This window comes from Theropithecus gelada, chromosome 13 (genome assembly GCF_003255815.1).
Source record: "Theropithecus gelada isolate Dixy chromosome 13, Tgel_1.0, whole genome shotgun sequence".
NCBI lineage: Eukaryota > Metazoa > Chordata > Mammalia > Primates > Cercopithecidae > Theropithecus > Theropithecus gelada.
In genome coordinates, this window is record NC_037681.1 from 10270332 (window position 1) to 10288766 (window position 18435).

Genomic DNA, 18435 nt, shown 5'->3' on the forward strand with positions numbered 1-18435 from the left:
GGGATGACTTCACTCCCACATCCCTCCGGTCCCTTTGCAGGGATGGCTAAAGGCCCAGCTCGGCTGGGACAGTTGACCATGTGCCTGCACATAGTCTCTTTTGCATGGTGGTCTGAAAGTAACTGGACTTCTTAAATGGCAGCTTATGAATCCCAGGGAGAACATTCGAAAACACAGGAAGTCAAGAATTTGAATTTCAAGAATTTGAATTCTTCTCTGCCACTGCCAGTTTCTTAAGGCCAACACCTAGGGGCTGGTACACCATCACAGGTGCAATTCTATTGGCCAGAGTCATTTCAGGGCTTATTGATTCCAGGGGAGAAAACATAGACCCCGCCTCTTGAGGGAGGTGAGGCAGGCATGTCCAGGAATGTGCGGCATCGTGAATCTACCACCCATGCCTGTTCATGTAGCTTATGCCATGCTTGGTTGTGGAGCTCAATCTGTGACCACAGGAGAGAGTGTTGGTTTTCAAGACTATGAGTTGGTATGGGCTTTGATGAGACTAGTTCCAGTATCTCATTTAGCTCTCTTCACCGAAGAGTATCTTTCATCTACAGATGGGTTTTATGTAACAAGAGCATCACACTGGGCCTACATTGTCTTCTAGTCAAGCTTTGATCCTCAGAGTTTTTGGTTTTTACCTCATTTCTTTATCTGTGTTTTAGCTCATCACCCCATTGTCTCTTTGATATTACCTGAGTAGGGTAATATTAAGCAATATCCTAGACCCTTTTGGCAATATGAAAACCTACACAAGAACCAAACGATACTGGTTTTGTCTGTAAAGAACTGTAATGTTCTCTTCCCCAATTTCAATGAATTTACAACCCTTTTCCTTTCTTGGGCTGCACAGTGGTTCGCCATGAATAAAGGAAAGACTTGTGGAGATAACACTGGTTTGGTTATGAATTCAGGACACACAGGTATCCTGAATTGAAGCTTGCAGATTTTAGAGTGGGTTTTTGGTATCATAATAATGTGAATTATTTTACATATAATTTAAGAAAAAAATTTACAATATGACTGCATACTCTTTTCCATAAGCTCAGCTTTTTCTCTCCCTTTTAAACTCATGCCTTTGACACTCTTTGTTTCTGAATCACTCTTTTGAAATCCTAAGTTCTTTATCTTTGGTGTGGTTTCATAGGATCTTGTTGATTTAGGAAAAAAAGTATAATCTAGTTTGTCAGCAAAGAGTAAACAGGATAGAATAATGCCTAGACAGCATAACAAGATGTGACAGAAGTTTAATAAAGTCTTTTTCATATCCTCACCCTCTCATAAATTCATGTGGCTAATATTTGATTAGAGCAAAAGTTTTAAAGCACAGTTAGAGGGGCCTGTCAGATACACTTATTATCAACACGTGGTTTAAAAAATTCAAGTTAGATAGTCATAACTGAAAAAAAAGTACTTTCCTATGTTGTTTTTGCTAAAAGAAATCATGCCACGTATAGCCAGCTTCCTTTTAAAGCTCTTTACTGAGAATTTAAAGTTTCAGAAGCTGAAGATTATCTTTAAGGCTTCTTTGACTTGAAGGGGCTGCAGTTTGATGTCATTGCAAGAGGTTGAGGTGGCAGAGGATGGGTTGAGTTTGAATTCCCCTCGCCCGCTTGCTGGCTTGCTGACCTTGGGCAAGTTACTTAATCCTCTGACCCTGAATATCCACAGATGAGAAATGGAAGTACTAATAATCATTATTATTTTCTAACACTGTACTGACCAATATGGCTACTTACATTTCAATTTCTTCAAACTAAATAAGAGGAAACCTTTTGTTTCTCAATCTCACTAGCCCCATCTCAAATTCTGAGTCACCACATGCTCCTGATGGCTACCATATTGGATAGTACAGAGACAGAACAATTCCATTGTCCCAGAAAGTTATGTAGGACAGCACTGTTATGTTTTGCTAGTCACAAAAGAATGAAAAACAGCAAGTTGATAAGAAATCCCTCAGTGCCCACTGGGCAGGCTGTGTTCTGTGGGTAAGGGTTAGGGTCGGGCGAGGTTAGAAGAGGCAACAGAAGATGTGGTCTGGCGTTGTTAAGTTTATTTGTGGCCCTTGTGCCTTGTCATGGTGAAGCATGTGAGAACCCTCACCAAGGATGGGCAGTGGAGACAGCTTGGATGAGTTCTGCTCAGAAAACCTCCAGCACCTTCTGATTACCCACAAGACTGCAGTAGTCTTTGCCCCTCTTCTTTGATCTTGATCATAAATAGGCTGAGAGCCAGAATCTGTTTTATAATTTATCCGACATCCTTAAATAGCAGTAAAATGATGTCACCCACATCTCAATCTGTCTGCTATGAGAATTTTAAAAATCAATGACTGGTTTGTTTTTTTTTTTCTGTTATCAAAAAAATGTTCTCCAAATGCCCCCTTCATGTACTGAGGTCATGTTGAGAAGGCATTGACTTGTTGTCTCAGCACCTCATTGTTTCCAAGTGCTCTAACCTCTAGCGTCAGCTGCTGAACGAAAGAACCCATCCAAGAGCTGTTAGAAGGGATTAGAACATTTCAGTTTGCACAGTCCCATCTTCAGCCCTGGGTCCACCGGTCAGCAGGACAGTCACCATCACAAAAGATCACCTTGGCAGTGTCTCTGGCCTCTGGTTGTTCTGATCCACAAGGGGCTGCCCTGGAGGTGAAACAGTGTGCCCCACTTCCTTTACTGATGTGCTCATTAGATACATATATATACACATAACTGCACACATGGTTGGCTTCATAGGGCTTTTGGTTTCCAATATTTTTGAACTAAAACCTTTCCTAATGTGTCCATCCTTATAGTCTCCCATGCAATTACTTATATTTCTAAACCCTCTGACATGGTTCAGGTATTTGTCCCCACCTAGATCTCATGCTGAATTGTAATCCCCACTTCACCTGGGCCTCGTGGGAGGTGTTTGGATCATGCGGACAGATCCTTCATGGCTTGGTGCTGTCTTCATGATAGTGAGTTCTCATGAGATTTGGTTGTTTTCTGATTTTTTTTTTTTTTTTTTTTTGAGACAGAGTCTCGCTCTGTCACCCAGGCTGGAGTGCAGTGGCATGATCTCGGCTCACTGCAACCTCCGCCTCTTGGGTTCAAGCAATTCTCCTACCTCAGCCTCCCAAGTAGCTGGGACTACAGATTTGGTTATTTGAGATCGTTGTGGTACCAACTCCCGCCCACTCTGTCTCTTGCTCCTGCTTTCAACATGTGAAGTGTCAACTCTGACTTTTCCTTCCAAAGTCAGAGGCCTCCTAAGAAGCAAATGCCAGCACTATGTTTCCTGCACAGCTTGCGAAACTATGAGCCAATTAAATCTCTTTTCTTTATATTTTACCCAGTCTCAGGTATTTTATTATAGCAGTGCAAGAACAGACTAACACATCCACTGCATACATTTTCTTTATACATGCTTAGGAATCTGCATGTTTGAAATAGAGAGACTCTAAAAAGCTGACTATTTTGAACACAAAAGACATTTCTTTGTATGGAGATTATCCAGCGGCAGTTGGATTCCCAGGGAGATGTTACTGAGCCCCTTAAATGTAGTGCTGTTAGTGCTATTCAAGGCCTCGTTACTGGGGCCTGAATCCTTCATATAGGCGAAAGGTAGTGAGCAAGGAAGGTAAGGGTCATACTCAAGTGGATATTAATTGCACACTTCCTGTGTGCCAGACACAGGACTGGGCCCCAGAAACCTGGTGGTGAAGAAACCAGGCAAGGGTCCTGCCCACGCAAAACTTGCAGGACAGACGTAAATAAAATCGTTATAAAGTATGATAAGTCCAACGAAGGAAAAGAAAAGAATGCATCAAGGATTGTTCTGTGTCTGTTTTGCCCATCATTGTATTTCTGCTGTTAGCCTGGTACATAGTAGATACAAATAATAATTACTTGGTGAGTGAATGAATGTTTTAGCTCAATGTTTTTCAAAATTTAGCATGTGTCAGAATCACGCAAAAGGTTTGTGTGCTAATAAACCATTCCTGCAAAGCAAAAGTTAGATTCTAAAAAGAATAATAAGCATTTATTCTTTCACAGTTTCCGTGGGTCAGTAATCTGGGAGCAGATTGGTTGGATGATTCTGGCTCACAGTGTCTCCTAAGGTTACAATCAAACTGTCTGGATTCGGGCTGGATAATGTGTTTCCAAGATGACTCACTTGCGTAGCTGAGGGCGGGAGGCCTCAGTTCCTTACCACATGAACCTCTTTCCATAGCACTGCTTGGGCATCCTCACAACATGGCAGCTGGCTTCCAGAGAACAGGGGATCTGAGAAAGAGCAGGGAGGAAGGCCCAATGTTTTTATGATGTCATAAGCTAACACATCTGCTACATTATCTTTGTTACACAAGTCAGCACCATTGTTATGGGACGAAACTACACAAAAAACATGAATAGCAGGCACCAATCGTTATGGAGTCAGTTTGGAGGGTGGCTGTCACAGTTTTGTAAACCAGATTACTGGGCCTACTCCCAGAGTTTTTGAGTAGCTGGAGATTGTGAGAATTTGCATTTCGAACAAGTTCCCAAGTGATACTGACACTGTTGGTTCAGGGGCCACGCTTTGAGAACCATTCTTTTAGCTTTGTGGAATCTTTTTTTTTTTTTTTTTTTCAGTAGAAATAAGACTTTATTTTGACAAGAAACTTACTTTCCAGAAAAGAGGGAATGTTATCTCCTCATTGTCTTTCTGTGAATGTCTTCATATTGACTAATGTTAACATTTGCAGATAATTTTTTAAATCTCTAAGTCACAGTTGTATTATTGTTCAATTGTGGAATCTTAAGAACTTCAGAAATCTAGTCCACAGTCTCTGTACTGATGGATGTACCAGCAACGTGATATGCATTTGGCTCGGTAGGAGGACTCAGGAATCTTGAATAACTACTAATCATGTACTTATTGCAATCTTCAATCCCAAGTGGGATAATTATTATTATTTGTCTTTAGTTAAAATAATGTAACATATTACTAAAAATATAACTTTTTATATATTTTTGCCTTTTGAAATTCTGTAACATTAAATCCTATATTCCAGCAGTATTGGATGTGTGTGTGTGTTTTTTGTGTTTGTTTGTTTGAGATGGAGTCTCGCTCTGTTGCCCAGGCTGGAGTGCAGTGGAGCAATCTCAGCTCACTGAAACCTCTGCCTCCTGGGTTCAAGCAGTTCTCCTGCCTCAGCCTCCCAACTAGCTGGGACTACAGGCACATGCCACCATGCCCGGCTAATATTTTGTATTTGTAGTAGAGATGGGGTTTCACCATGTTAGCCAGGATGGTCTCGATCTCCTGAACTCAAGATCTGCCCACCTTGGCCTTCCAAAATCCTGGGATTATGGGCGTGAGCCACTGTGCCTGGCCTATTCCAGCATTACTGGATGTTTTAATTATCAATACAATTATTCTTTTTGATTCTTTGGAAGACATAACTATAAAATTTACTCACTTTACTAATGAACTCAGGTTTTGTCCTTAAAACTTATTGTGAAATGACATACATAACAGTGTGGACTGTAAATGTTTTCCTCAAAAGTGGATTTTTGTTTGTTCCTATCAAGTTGGGACCCAGATTCTTGGATATACTGATTAGTGGGGTATAAGTTTGTAAAAAGCAAGCAAAGTTCCAACTCTCGTTGATTTCAGGAAGGCATTCTCTCACTAACATTTGGGCAGATGAAATTCGGTGTGATCAACTTGAATGTTTCTCCCTGTAAAATTTGTATGTTGAAATTCTAACCCTCAAGGTGATATTAGCAGGTGGGGCCATTGGGAGGTGATTAGGTCATGAAGGTGGAGCTTCCCTCATGGATAGGATTGGTGCCCTTGTAAAAGAGACCCCAGACAGCTCATTTGCCTCTTCCACTGTGAAGACACAACAGAAAGATGGCCATCAATGAACCAGTAAGTGGGCCCTCATGAGGCATTGAATCTGCCACGTATTGTTCATGGACTTTCAGGCCCCTAAAACTATGAAAAATAAATTATTGTCATTTATAAGCCACCCAGTTTATTGCATTTCAGTACAGCAGCCCAAATGGAATAAAACATTCAGCCAACACCTTCCTCTCAAAAAGCATAACATACTTTTTGCACTTTCATTAGGAACCCCTAGCCCAGTACCAGTAGTCTCTTTGATGGCTCATACATCACATGGTCTTGTCTTATTGGATTAAGAACTCTGTCTCTCTCTCTCTCTCTCTCTCTCTGTGTGTGTGTGTGTGTGTGTGCACGCACGTGTGTTTTCTGCTGAGAAAAGGAAAGCAATAAATATTAAAGGGAAAAGGAGTATAGAAGCAACTTCTGTTCAGTGCACCAGTCTGAATGTTTCTTGGTTAGTAGGCCTGGAGATATTTTGACATCAGAATTGTCATTGATCCAGTACCCCATAGGCCGGGCTGAGCTTTTTCTTTGGTGCTGTAAGATCTGTGCACTATTTCCTATGGAAAAGAAAATCAGATTTCCTAGTGAAATCAGATTTGGACAGAAATACTTAAGTTTGTAGCCAATAAATTCTTCCTGTTTTTCTGAAAATAACAGGGCTTCCTTTTCTGCTTAAAGAGAAAGAACAATAGGTTTCAAAATTTTAAGAACACATTGATCTAGCATTGAAGAAAGCAAACTCTAAGAACCTCTTCAACAAAAGTCATTTTATTGTTGGAAAAACACCTGATTTCAGAAGTTTGCAATTTACGAACACAGAAAATGTATCAAAGATAAGAATGATTGTTTTCCTTATAATAAATGAATTCCAAAACATGTGAACAATTATATTCTTGACACAATATAAACACATTCTAATATGAAATTAAACTATGCTTTTATTACAAGCTTACTTCAATATTAATAAGATTCTTATTAATGGAGAAACCGCATGGCAAAAACGGCAAAAACCATAATTACTTTTGTACCAACCTAGTATAATTTGAAGTCAGGTCATGTGATTTCCCCCAGTTTTGTTCTTTTCACTCAGGATAGTTTTGGCTATTCTGGGTCATTCTATTGAATAAGTGTTTTATGATTACATATAAATATTAAGATTAAGATTGTTTTTTCTGTTTCTGTGAAGAATATCATTGGTATTTTGATAGGGATTGTATTGAATCTGTCGATTGCTTTGGGTCAGATGGACATGTGAACAATATTGATTCTTCCAACCCATGAACGTGGAATATATTTCTATATTTTTGTGGCCTCTTCAACTTCTTTCATGGATGTTTTATAATTTTCATTATAGAGATCTTTCACTTCTTTGGTTAATTCCTATGTATTTTATTTGTACTTATTGTAAATAGGATTACCGTCTTGATCTCTTTTTCAGATTTTTCATTGTTGGCATATAGAAATGCTACTGATTTTTGTATGTTGATTTTGTATCCTGCAGTTTTACTGAATGTTTATCAGTTCTAATTAGGTTTTTCCAAATATAAGATCATGTCATCTGCAAACAAGGATCATTTGACTGCTTCTATTTGAATTTGGATGCCCTTTACTTCTTTCTCTTGTCTGATTGCTCTAGCTAGGACTTTCAGTACTATATTGAATAACAGTGATGAAAGTGGGCATCCTTGCCATGTTCCAGATCTTAGAGGAAAAGTTTTCAATTTTTCTCCATTCATTATGATATTAGCTCTGTCATATATGGCTTTTATTGTGTTGAATTATGTTCCTTTTATTCCCACTATTTTGAAGGGATTTTATCATGAAACGATGTTGAATTTTATCAAATGCTTTTTCAGCATCAGTTGAAATGATTATATGTTTTTTGTCCTTCATTTTGTTAATGTATCACATTGATTGATTGCGTATGTTGAACCATCCTTGCATTCCAGGGATAAATCCCACTTGGTTGTGATGAATGGTTTTTAATGTGTTGTTGAATTCAATTTACTAGTATTTTATTGAGGATTTTTTAAGTCAATATTTGTCAAAGATGTTGGCCTGTAGTTTTCTTTTTTGATGTGTCTTTGTCTGGTTTTAGTATCAGGATGGCTTGTAGAATGAGGTTGGAAGTATTCCCTCCTCCTTTATTTTTCAGAATGGTTTGAGTAAGATTGGTATTAGTTCTTCTTTAAATGTTTTGTAAAATTCAGCAGTAAAGCCATTGAATCCTGGGCTTTTCTTTGCTGGGAAACTTTATTACAATTTTGATCTCATTAATTGTTATTGGTCTGTTCAGGTTTTGGATTTCTTTATAACTCAATCTTACTAGATTGTATGTGTCTAGGAATGTATTCATTTCTCTAGGTTTTCCAATTTATTGGTGTATAGCTGCTCATAGTAGCCTCTAATGAGCCTTTGGATTTTTGTGACATCGGTTGTATTATGTCTCCTTTTTCATCTCTGACTTTATTTATCTGAGTCTTCTTTCTTTTTATCTTTGTCTGGCTAAAGATTTTTTCAATTTTGTTTATCTTTTCAAAAAGCCAACTTTATGTTCCATTGACCTTTGTATCATTTTCTTCATTTCAATTTCATTCATTTTGCTTGATCTCTCTTATTTCTTCCACTAAATTTGGTTTTGGTTTGCTCTTGCTTTTCTACTTTTTAAAGATATATCATTTAGTTGTTTCCTTGAAGTTGTTCTACTTTTTTATGTAGATGCTTATAGCTATAAACTTTCCTCTCACTACTACTTTTGCTTTATCTCATAGGTTTTGGTATGTTGTGTTTTCATTATCATTTGTTTCAAGAAACTTTAAAATTTTTCTAAATTTTTTCACTGGACCATTGGTCATTCAGGAGAATACCATTTTATTTTCATGTGTTTATATAGTTTCCAAAATTCATCTTTTTAATTCCAACATTCCTCTTGTTAATTCTAGTTTTATTCCATGGTGGTCAGAGAAGATACTTGATACAATTTCAGTTTTTTTCAAATTTTTTAAGACTTGTTTTGTGTCCTAACATATGGTCTATCCTTGAGAATGATCCAGGTGCTGAGGAAAAGAATGTGTATTCTGCAGCCATTGGATGAAATGTCCTGTAAATAATTATAGGTCCATTTGGTCTGTGATACAGATTAAGTCTAATGTTTCTTTGTTGATTTTCAGTCTGTATGATCTGTCCAGTGCTGGAAGTGGGGTGTTAAAGTCTCCAGCCTTTATTGTTTTGGGGTCTATCTCTCTCTTTAGCTCTAGTAATATTTGCTTTATGGATCTGGGTGCTCCAGTGTTGGGTCCAATATATATTTACGATTGTTATATCTTCTTGCTGAATTGACCCCTTTATCATTATATAATGACCTACTTGGTCTTTTTTTTTATAGGTTTTTGGCTGGAAATCTATGTTATCTGATACAAGTGTAGCTACTCCTGCTTTCAGTTGGGAAGTGGGTTCCATTAGCATGGAATGTCTTTTTCTGTCTCCTTGTTTTCAGTCTATGTGTGTCTTTATTGGTGAAGTGTGTTTCTTGTAGGCAGTAGATCACTGGGTCTTGTTTTTTCATCCATTCAACCACTCTATGTATTTGATTGGAGAGTTTAGTCCACTTACATTCAGTGTTATTATTGATAAGTAAGGACTTGTTCCTGCCATTTTGTTGTTTTCTGATTGTTTTAGCAGTCTCCTCTTCCTTCTTTCCTTCCTTCTCGTCTTACTTTTAGTGAAGGTGATTTTCTCTGGTGGTATTTTCATTTCTTGCTTTTTACTTTTTGTGCACCTGTTGCGTGTTTTTCAATTTGAGGTTACCGTGAGGTAAAACCTTTGATAAAACCTTTTTTATCAAAAAAGCATTTGATAAAATTCAACATCGTTTCATGATAAAATCCCTTCAAAATAGTGTGAATAAAAGGAACTTTTTGTGTACCTGTTGTGTGTTTTTCAATTTGAGGTTACCATGAGGTTGGCAAATAATATCTTAACAATCCATTATTTTAAACTGATGACAAAACTGATTGCATAAATAAAGAGAAAACCAATAAAAATTCTACACTTTAATGTCATCCTCCCAGTTTTAAAGTTTTTGTTGTTTTTCTTTATATCTTTTTTTAAATGTCTGTGTCTTGAAAAGTTGTTATAGTTATTATTTTTTTATCATTTTTCAGTCTTTCTACTCAAGATATGAATAGTTTACAGGCTACAATTAAGTATTATAATATTCTATGGACTTACTATTACCAGTGAGTTTTGTACCTTCAGATTTCTTGTTACTCATTAACATTCTTTTCTTTCAGATTGAAGAATTCCCTTTAGCATTTCTTGTTAGATATGTCTAGTTTTCTTGAAATCCCTCAGTTTTTGTGTGTCTTGGAAGGTCTTTATTTCTCCTTTATGTTTGAAGGACATTTTTGCTGGATATACTATTCTAAGATAAAAGTGTATTTGTTTTTCCTTCTGCACTTTAAATATGTCATGCCACTCTCTCCTGGCCTGTAAGGTTTTCATTGAGAAGTCTGCTACCAAACATATTAGAGTTTCATTGTATGCTATTATTATTTGTTTTTCTTTCTCTTGCTGCCTTTAGGATCCTTTCTTTATCCTTGACCTGTGGTAGTTTGGTTATTACATTTCTTGAGGTATTCTTTTTCAAGTTAAATCTGCTTGGTGTTCTTATACTGGAATATTGGTATATTTCTCTAGGTTTTGGAAGTTTTCTGTTATTATCCCTTTGAATAAACCCTCTAGCCCTATATCTTGCTCTACCTCCTCTTTAAGACCAATAACTCTTAGATTTGTCCTTTTGAGGCTATTTTCTAGATCCTGCAGGTGTACTTTATTCTTTCTTATTCTTTTTACTTTTGTCCCTTCTGACTATATATTTTCAAATAGCCTGACTTCAAGCTCAGTAATTCTTTCTTCTGCTTGAATAATTTTGCTGTTAAGAGACCCTGATGCATTCCTTGGTATGTCAATTGCATTTTTCAACTCTGGAATTTCTGCCTGATTGTATTTAATTATTTCAATCTCTTTGTTAAATTTATCTGATAGGATTCTGAATTTCTTCTTTCTGTTATCTTGAATTTCACTGACTTTCTTCAGAAGAGCTATTTTGCATTTTCTGTTCAAAGGTCACGTATGTCTGTCTCTCTGGGTTTGGTCACTGGTGCCTTATTTAATTTGTTTGATGAGGTCATTTTCCTGGATGGTTTTGAGGCTTGTGGATGTTTTCTGGTGTCTGGGCATTCAGGTGTTAGGTATTATTGTAGTCTTCACCGTCTGGGCTTGTTTGTACCCAGCCTTTTTGAGAAGGCTTTCCAGGTTTTTGAAAGGAGTTGTATGGTATTATGATCTAAGTTTTTGGTCACTTCAGCTGTATCTGCATTAAGGGGCACCCTGAGCCCAGTAACACTCTGGCCCTTGCAGACTTGTAGAGGTACTGCCTTGGTGGTCCTGGATAAGATCCAGATGAATTCTCTGGATTGCCAGTCAGAGACTTGTTTTCTTCCCTCACTTTCTGTCAAACAAACAGAGTCTTTCTCTCTGTGCTGAGCTGCCTAGACTGGGGAACGGGGGACAAAAGCACCTCTGTGGCCACCATCACTGGGACTGTACTGGGTAAGATTTGAAGCCAGCATAGCACTGGGTCTCACCTAAGGACCATGGTAACCACTGGCTGGCTACTGCCTATGTTCACGCAATGTCCCAGGACTCTACAATCAGCAAATGATGAAGCCAGCCAGCTTATGTCCTTCCCTTCAGGGCAATGAGTTCCCTCTGGCCCCAGGTGGGTCTTGAAATGCCATCTGGAAGCCAGGGCCTAGAGTCGGAAACTTAGGAGTCTACCTGATATTGTACTTAGCACAGCCAACCTGGCACCCAAGGCATAAGACAAAGTCCTCTCCCCCTGTTCTCGCCCCTTTTCACAAGCAGAGGAGTGTCTCCCATGGCCACTACCAGCCCAGACTCACAGTGAGCATTATCTGGCTTCCACCAATGTACATTTAAGGCCCAAGGACTCTTCAGTTAGCTTATGGTAAATGCTACCAGACCTGGGATTCTCCTTTCAAGGCAGGGGGCCCCCCTCTGGCCCAGGGCAGGTCAAGAAGGGCTGTGTGAGAGCCAAGGCCTGGAATCTGGCACCCCAAGAGCCTGCTTGGTGCTCTACCCTACTTTGCCCAAGCTGGTATCTTTGCTGCAAGACAAAGTGCCCTTTACTCTTCCTTCTCCTTTTTTCAAGCAGGAGTTCCTCTCTGTAGCCACCACCACTGGGAAAATGCTGAGTGTCACCTGAAGCCAACATGGCTCTTGAGTCTCACCCAAGGCCCACAGTGAGTACTGCCTGAGTACCACTGCTGATTATTCAAGACCTGACAGCTCTTTAGTCAGCAGATGATGGATCCTGCCAGGACTGAGTCCTCTCCATGAGGCAGGTTCCCTTTTGGCTCAGGTGTGTCTAGAAATGTCATCCAGAAGCTAGGGCCTGGAATGGGGGCCTCAGGACTCTGCTTGGTACCCTATCCTACTGTGGCTGAGCTAGTATCCAAGTTGTAAGACAAAGTTCTCGTTACTCTTCTCTCTCCTCTCCTCACAAGGAAGGAAGGAGTCTCTTCCAGAGCTGCAACCTGTGCTGCCTGGAGCTGGGGGAAGAGTGGTACAAGCACTCCCTTGGCTGCCCTAGCTTGTGTCTCAACCGGGTTGCATGCCTCCAGGTCCACTGGCTCTGAGCCCAGCACAGCACTAGGACGTGCCCAGGAATGGAAGTCCTTGTGGCCTAGACTGCCATTGAAGTTTACTTAGGACACAGGAGCACTTTAGCCCCTGGTAGTGAGGCTTGCCAGACTACCATCCCAGTGGTCAGGTTGTGACCACTGGGATGGATGATTTGCCTTTGGCCAGGGCTCTTCTAAATGCTCCCTCCATAGGTGCTGGCTAAGTTCTGCCCGGTGTTGCTTTCTGCTGTAACAGGGCAGCACCGAGTTCCATTGCAAAGTCTCCCAGTCACTGCACTTTCCTTCCCCACAAGTGCACAGGTTCTCCTCCCTGCTGGTGGGTGGAGGAGGCATGGTGCTGGCAGTGTAAGACTGAATTTCCTACTCTCTTCAGTGCTTCTTTCAGTGATAGGAAGTTAAAAACAGATACTGTGATCTCTCGCCTGATTTTTAGTTCTTACAAAGATGCTTTTCTTGTGTGGATAGTTGTTGACTTTGATGTTCCTGCTGGGAGGACAATTGGCGGAGGATTCTATTCGGCCATCTTGCTCTGCCTCCCTATATCTTTATTGAGGTTTTAAAACTAGTGTATACTGAAGTTAGCCCTCTCAAATTTCTAAATTAATATTTTTAAATCATGTTTTCTATGTTTTTAACGTCAGATTTTTGTTATTACTGAGCAACTCCACCTAACAAAATATTCTGAAGAATCATTATTAGAGTTGACTATTTACTGCAATTTATCATGGAAACCTGACTCAAAGTTGCATATCGATTATTGATAATTATTTTTCAAAACATTTAAACCATAACTTTGCAAATATGTTTTGCTTTTGGTATCAAGATTCTTACTTGGAATTCAGTAAAAGTCTGATAGCTTTTTAAGAAATCCCATTTTATTAACATATGTAAGGCTGAGGAGGTTTAGAGTTACTATTTATTCTCACATAAGTATGTGTCCAAAGCTTTCACCAAACCTTAAGGAAGAGAATGACTCTGCCTTACTTCATTAGTTTCTCTTTGCAACTTTTTTGAATAATCCCCTAGAACTTTGCAGTCTTTATAAAAAGAAAGAAAATAACAATACAACTAAATGCTTACACATTTTTTAAAACACCAAATAACTCCACCCTATTTTCTGGTACTGCCATCGTGACTTGACTTTAGTGAATACTCTTCCAAATCTTGACCACATCCAGATCTTAGCATTGTTGTAATGAACGAGGCTCCCTCACTGTGAAGCACCACAGCCCAGTGCACGGTGTTCCCTGAATGAAAACACAAATGAATGAATGGGAGGCTGTAATTTATGTCATCTTATAGACTCTCACCTTTGATTTAACTGGTCTCATATGTAGAAGGGTGGCCACCCTCCTGACCTGTCACTTTATGTGTGCACTGTGGCTAAGACCTTAGATTCTACAGAGACCAGAATCAAATCTTGGCCCTACCACTGAATAGCTATATGACCTTGAACAAGTTACTTAGCATCTCTAAAGCCCAGTTCCTTCATCTGTAAAATGAAGATACGGATAGTACCTTTAACTTTGAATTATCATGTGCCTAAGCACAATAACTAATATTTACTATTCACTATTATTGTAATGTGTGTCATCTAAAAATTTATGCTAGGTCAAATAAGACTCTTTCCCAAATAGAAAAGGACTGTTCTTTCATTAAGACCTATAATCGAGGTGAAAATAGACTTTTGTTTTCTTTGCTATTACAGAGATCATATAATTACATCAAACAGGTGTATCATAATGTATGCCTTTGTTAGTTGTTGAGTATTCTGTTGTTTCAGAGTGCTTGATATTATCAAACAATTATGTTGACAAGTCATTACTATATTTATGTGTTAATATAGATTATGTGCAGTATGTGACTATAGAGGCTTTTCTTTAAACTATTTCCTTAAGATAAATTCCCAGGAGTATTAGTGCCAGTGCAAAGGGTATGACACGCTGATGATTGTTGATAAGAGCTGATATATTGCTTTCCCAAGAATTATGTAGTTGAGTTTCTCATTAGACTCCATGTTTGTCCTATGGGTTCACAGAAGAAAGGACACTAGTAGATACATTGGATTGGATTGCAGGTACTATCTCCTTCTCTAGAGAAGCAATAAAGGAATTCATAAACTTATTATTGGACTGCACATGTATTTTTAAAACCAAAAAGATGTAACATGAATCAGGGTAATTTAGATGATCCATAAGGACTCGTTTCTTTGGAACAACTTCTCCATCTCGTTAGCTTCCTTACACTCAGCCCATTGGGAGCTACTTGTTCACATATGAAGAGCATTTCTCTCTTTCATCCCTAGTCGGATACTAGAGATTTTATCTTGTTATTCAGTGCAATGAAGTCATTTTGAAATGTGCCTGACTGAGGATAAGGAATAATTTTCTTGGAGTCCTGCAGCTTCTATTTTGCCCACGTAATGACATATTTTTATAGGTGAGTGATCTCACCTGGGGTCTTCAAGCATGGCTGGATGGGTTTGCCATCTGCATGCAGTTGGGCATCCAGACACACCAGCAGGCACCAGCCTCACCCACTCTGGCTCCCAGCCTGAGTGCTGACAGGCAGACAGACCTTGTAGCCAGGGGATCCGCCCAACATACACACGGACGTGGAACTCCTTTTTAAGGTACAATTGCCAGTTCTTTTCATTGCAGAAGCCACCAACACCCCCACCCTGACTTTTTTTCTTTTTTTAATGCAACCACTAGTCATAATATTATAACTAATATTTCTGAAGTTTACAGGTGCAAACACTGTAATTTCAGGCTAATTTATATATGCACAAGAATAATAGGCTTAAAAACATGTCATAACTTCTTGCTTTTCCATTTTATATTGGTTTTTGGAATCTCATTTTTTTTTTTTTTGAGACGGAGTCTAGCTCTGTCGCCCAGGCTGGAGTGCAGTGGCCGGATCTCAGCTCACTGCAAGCTCCGCCTCCCGGGTTTACACCATTCTCCTGGCTCAGCCTCCCTAGTAGCTGGGACTACAGGCACCCGCCACCTCGCCCGGCTAGTTTTTTGTATTTTTTTAGTAGAGACGGGGTTTCACCGTGTTAACCAGGATGGTCTCGATCTCCTGACCTTGTGATCCGCCCGTCTCGGCCTCCCAAAGTGCTGGGATTACAGGCTTGAGCCACCGCGCCCGGCCGAATCTCATTTTTTAATATGTCACCCAAACTCAGAACATTAGCACAAAATAATAAACTACGGATTGTGTAAAATGTGTCACAGTTTTGTTGGTTAGGAACAACTTTTTGTATTTTCCTGTAAATAATGAATCCTGAGTGTGTGATAACAAGAAATAATGAGCTACAAATTGACCTTCCAGTATTATTCTCGCATTATACTATTTTGTTTAGGGTGGTAGAGTCTTCTTAAATGACATCAGGTTCAAATTTCCAAAGCATCTTTTAGTTACAAATATTTTCTAGAACTGCCACTTAAAAAGTCACTTTTATCTCTTTAAGAATCTCAGGTGTAGCTCTCATTATTTTCCATTTTATGATTGAATTTAAGGAGAAACCACAGAACAGCTGCTAGAGTTTTATTAGCCTGGCATATTTAATACACTTAGCCTTTCACCCTCACCCCTCATTCAGAAACGTGTTCTGCAGTGTTCTATTGGTGACTCGTAGAAACTGCTAATTTACTTCATGTGTGAGTTATGTTCAAGTGTTTATTAGAACTGATTTAAACTGGTACTTTTCCTGTTACTTGTATTATGTTCTGTTTTACATCCATCATTTTGCCATTTAATGAAAGGCTGTTTCATCAAGGAGAAAATTTTGTTTTTCTCAATGATTTGGGATGTTATTTTAAATATTCTGCCAAGTGAAAAACAAGATAGTTTTGGCATAACCACAGTTAAGCTAAATGCTAAATGATTATACTAGGCTCTGATAACACATCAAATATATCTATATATGCCAATTAAAGATGTATAAAGGAAACCTCAGCCATCTAGAATTTGTGATAATCTGAGCATGTGTCAAAGTTTGCCTTTTAACCAGGTTTTAGAACAAATAAGTGCTCATTCTGCTTATTATGCTGAATCATATAACATGACATTTTATAAAGACCAGTAGAAATGCTTTTTAATTGGTTTGATAATTGTCTTGCATTATACAACGTTTAAAAGCATACAGTTTAGCAAATGAATACTTCTTGAGTCATAATTGCCTAGAAAATACTAATGCTTATTTTCTTCAAATGAATCCCTCATATGGACTCATTTGTAACAACTGGCCATATAAGAAACTTAACATTCATACCGTTTAAAGATTCTAAACAGCTGGTCCCACACCCATTTGATTGGCTTGGAAAAATAACATTAAAAAGTGTCTAAATCTTGATCTGCCTATCAAAAAGTCCAGCCTCATGTTGAAAGCAGTAAAACTTTTATAAGCGATTAAAGTTGTTAATTTTTGGTAGTCCTTAAACAAAATTACTTAACATAAAAGTTTCTTAAATGCTTTTTAAAAGCTGTCCTTTACTGAATTGCATATTATTAGATGATTTGTATTCTTCTTGCATTTTGGGTAGTCCTGAGCAGACATAAGAGAGGAAATAAAAAAAGAATCAATAACATTTTTAGCATAACCAGATGTGAATTCCCCACATCAATCTGGCATGGGGAAATGATTACGAAGTAATGTGAGACTTTGAATTTGTGCATATATGGTATCAGGGCAGAAAAGACAACATGGCCAGCTTGACTGCTTATCCTCAGGAAGGCGTGCTTGCAAGACTGGCCCTTGGCTGATGTCTGGGAACTTGGATTTTTTGGGAAGGTTCCCACCCCTCTAATTGATAAGTGTTGTTCACTGTGTGTGTACTGTTTATGCAAGAAATGTGTTTTATGCTGGATACTTGCTTTCCTTCCTAGAGTCTGGAATTTTCGTACATGCCAGGCAGAGACTGCTGACATGACCAGTTTCAAATAAAAACACTGAGTACTGAGTCTCTGAAAAGATTCCCTGGTTGGCAACATTTCATTTGTGTTGCTGTCTCCATTATTTCTGGCTGCTATAACAAATACCATAGACTGGATGTCTTAAACAACAGAAAGTTCTGTCTCATGGTTCTGGAGGTGAGAAGTTAGAGAGCAGGCACTGGTCAGTTTGGCTCCGGGTGTGGACTCTCTTCCTGGTTCGGAGACGGAGCCTTCTTGCTGGTTCCACACATGGTGGTGTTGCAGAGAGAAATCATCTCCACAACGTCTTTTCTTACAAAGGCACTAATCCCATTCATGAGGGCTCCACTCACATGACCTAATCACTTCCCAAGGCCTCGCTTCCTAACACCATCACATTAAGGATTAGGAAGGATCTCAACCTGTGAGTGGGGGATGGAGACACATTTGGTTCATAGCAGTTGTCACAACTCAATGCTGGGGGAATTCAGTCCCTGTGCCATTCCCTGGGAGAGGATTCTTGAGGCTCGCACCTGGTGCCCCCTGGACTGTTTACCCCGTGCACCTTTTGCTTGTGCTGATTTTGCTATGTATCATTTTGTATAAATCATCATCGTGAGTAAAACTCTGTGCTAGATACTGGGTCTTCCTATTGAATCATTGAACCTAAGGGTGTGTTGGGAACTGACAGTACCTTAATGGTGATGACGCAGAGTTCGTTTGAGAGCTGTGTGCTGTTGGTAGTCATTTGTGAATGACAAGGCTCAGCATTGGGGCATTGCGGAAGAGATCTCATGGTAGTTCATAAACATTTTTCTCAGTATGACGTTTAGGATACTTTCTTCAAGCCATCCTGAGAATGGTCATGGGCCTTCTACCTGTCATTAAATTTAAAGGTGAAATC

The 18435-nt window shown here is 39.0% G+C and overlaps 1 protein-coding gene across 2 annotated transcripts in view; it reads left to right on the top strand.

Annotated features, from left to right (window-relative positions):
• The window catches only part of ST6GAL2 (ST6 beta-galactoside alpha-2,6-sialyltransferase 2), an 86660-nt gene that overhangs the window by 58282 nt on the left and 9943 nt on the right, over positions 1 to 18435 (top strand). The gene's annotated exons all lie outside the window — the stretch shown is intronic.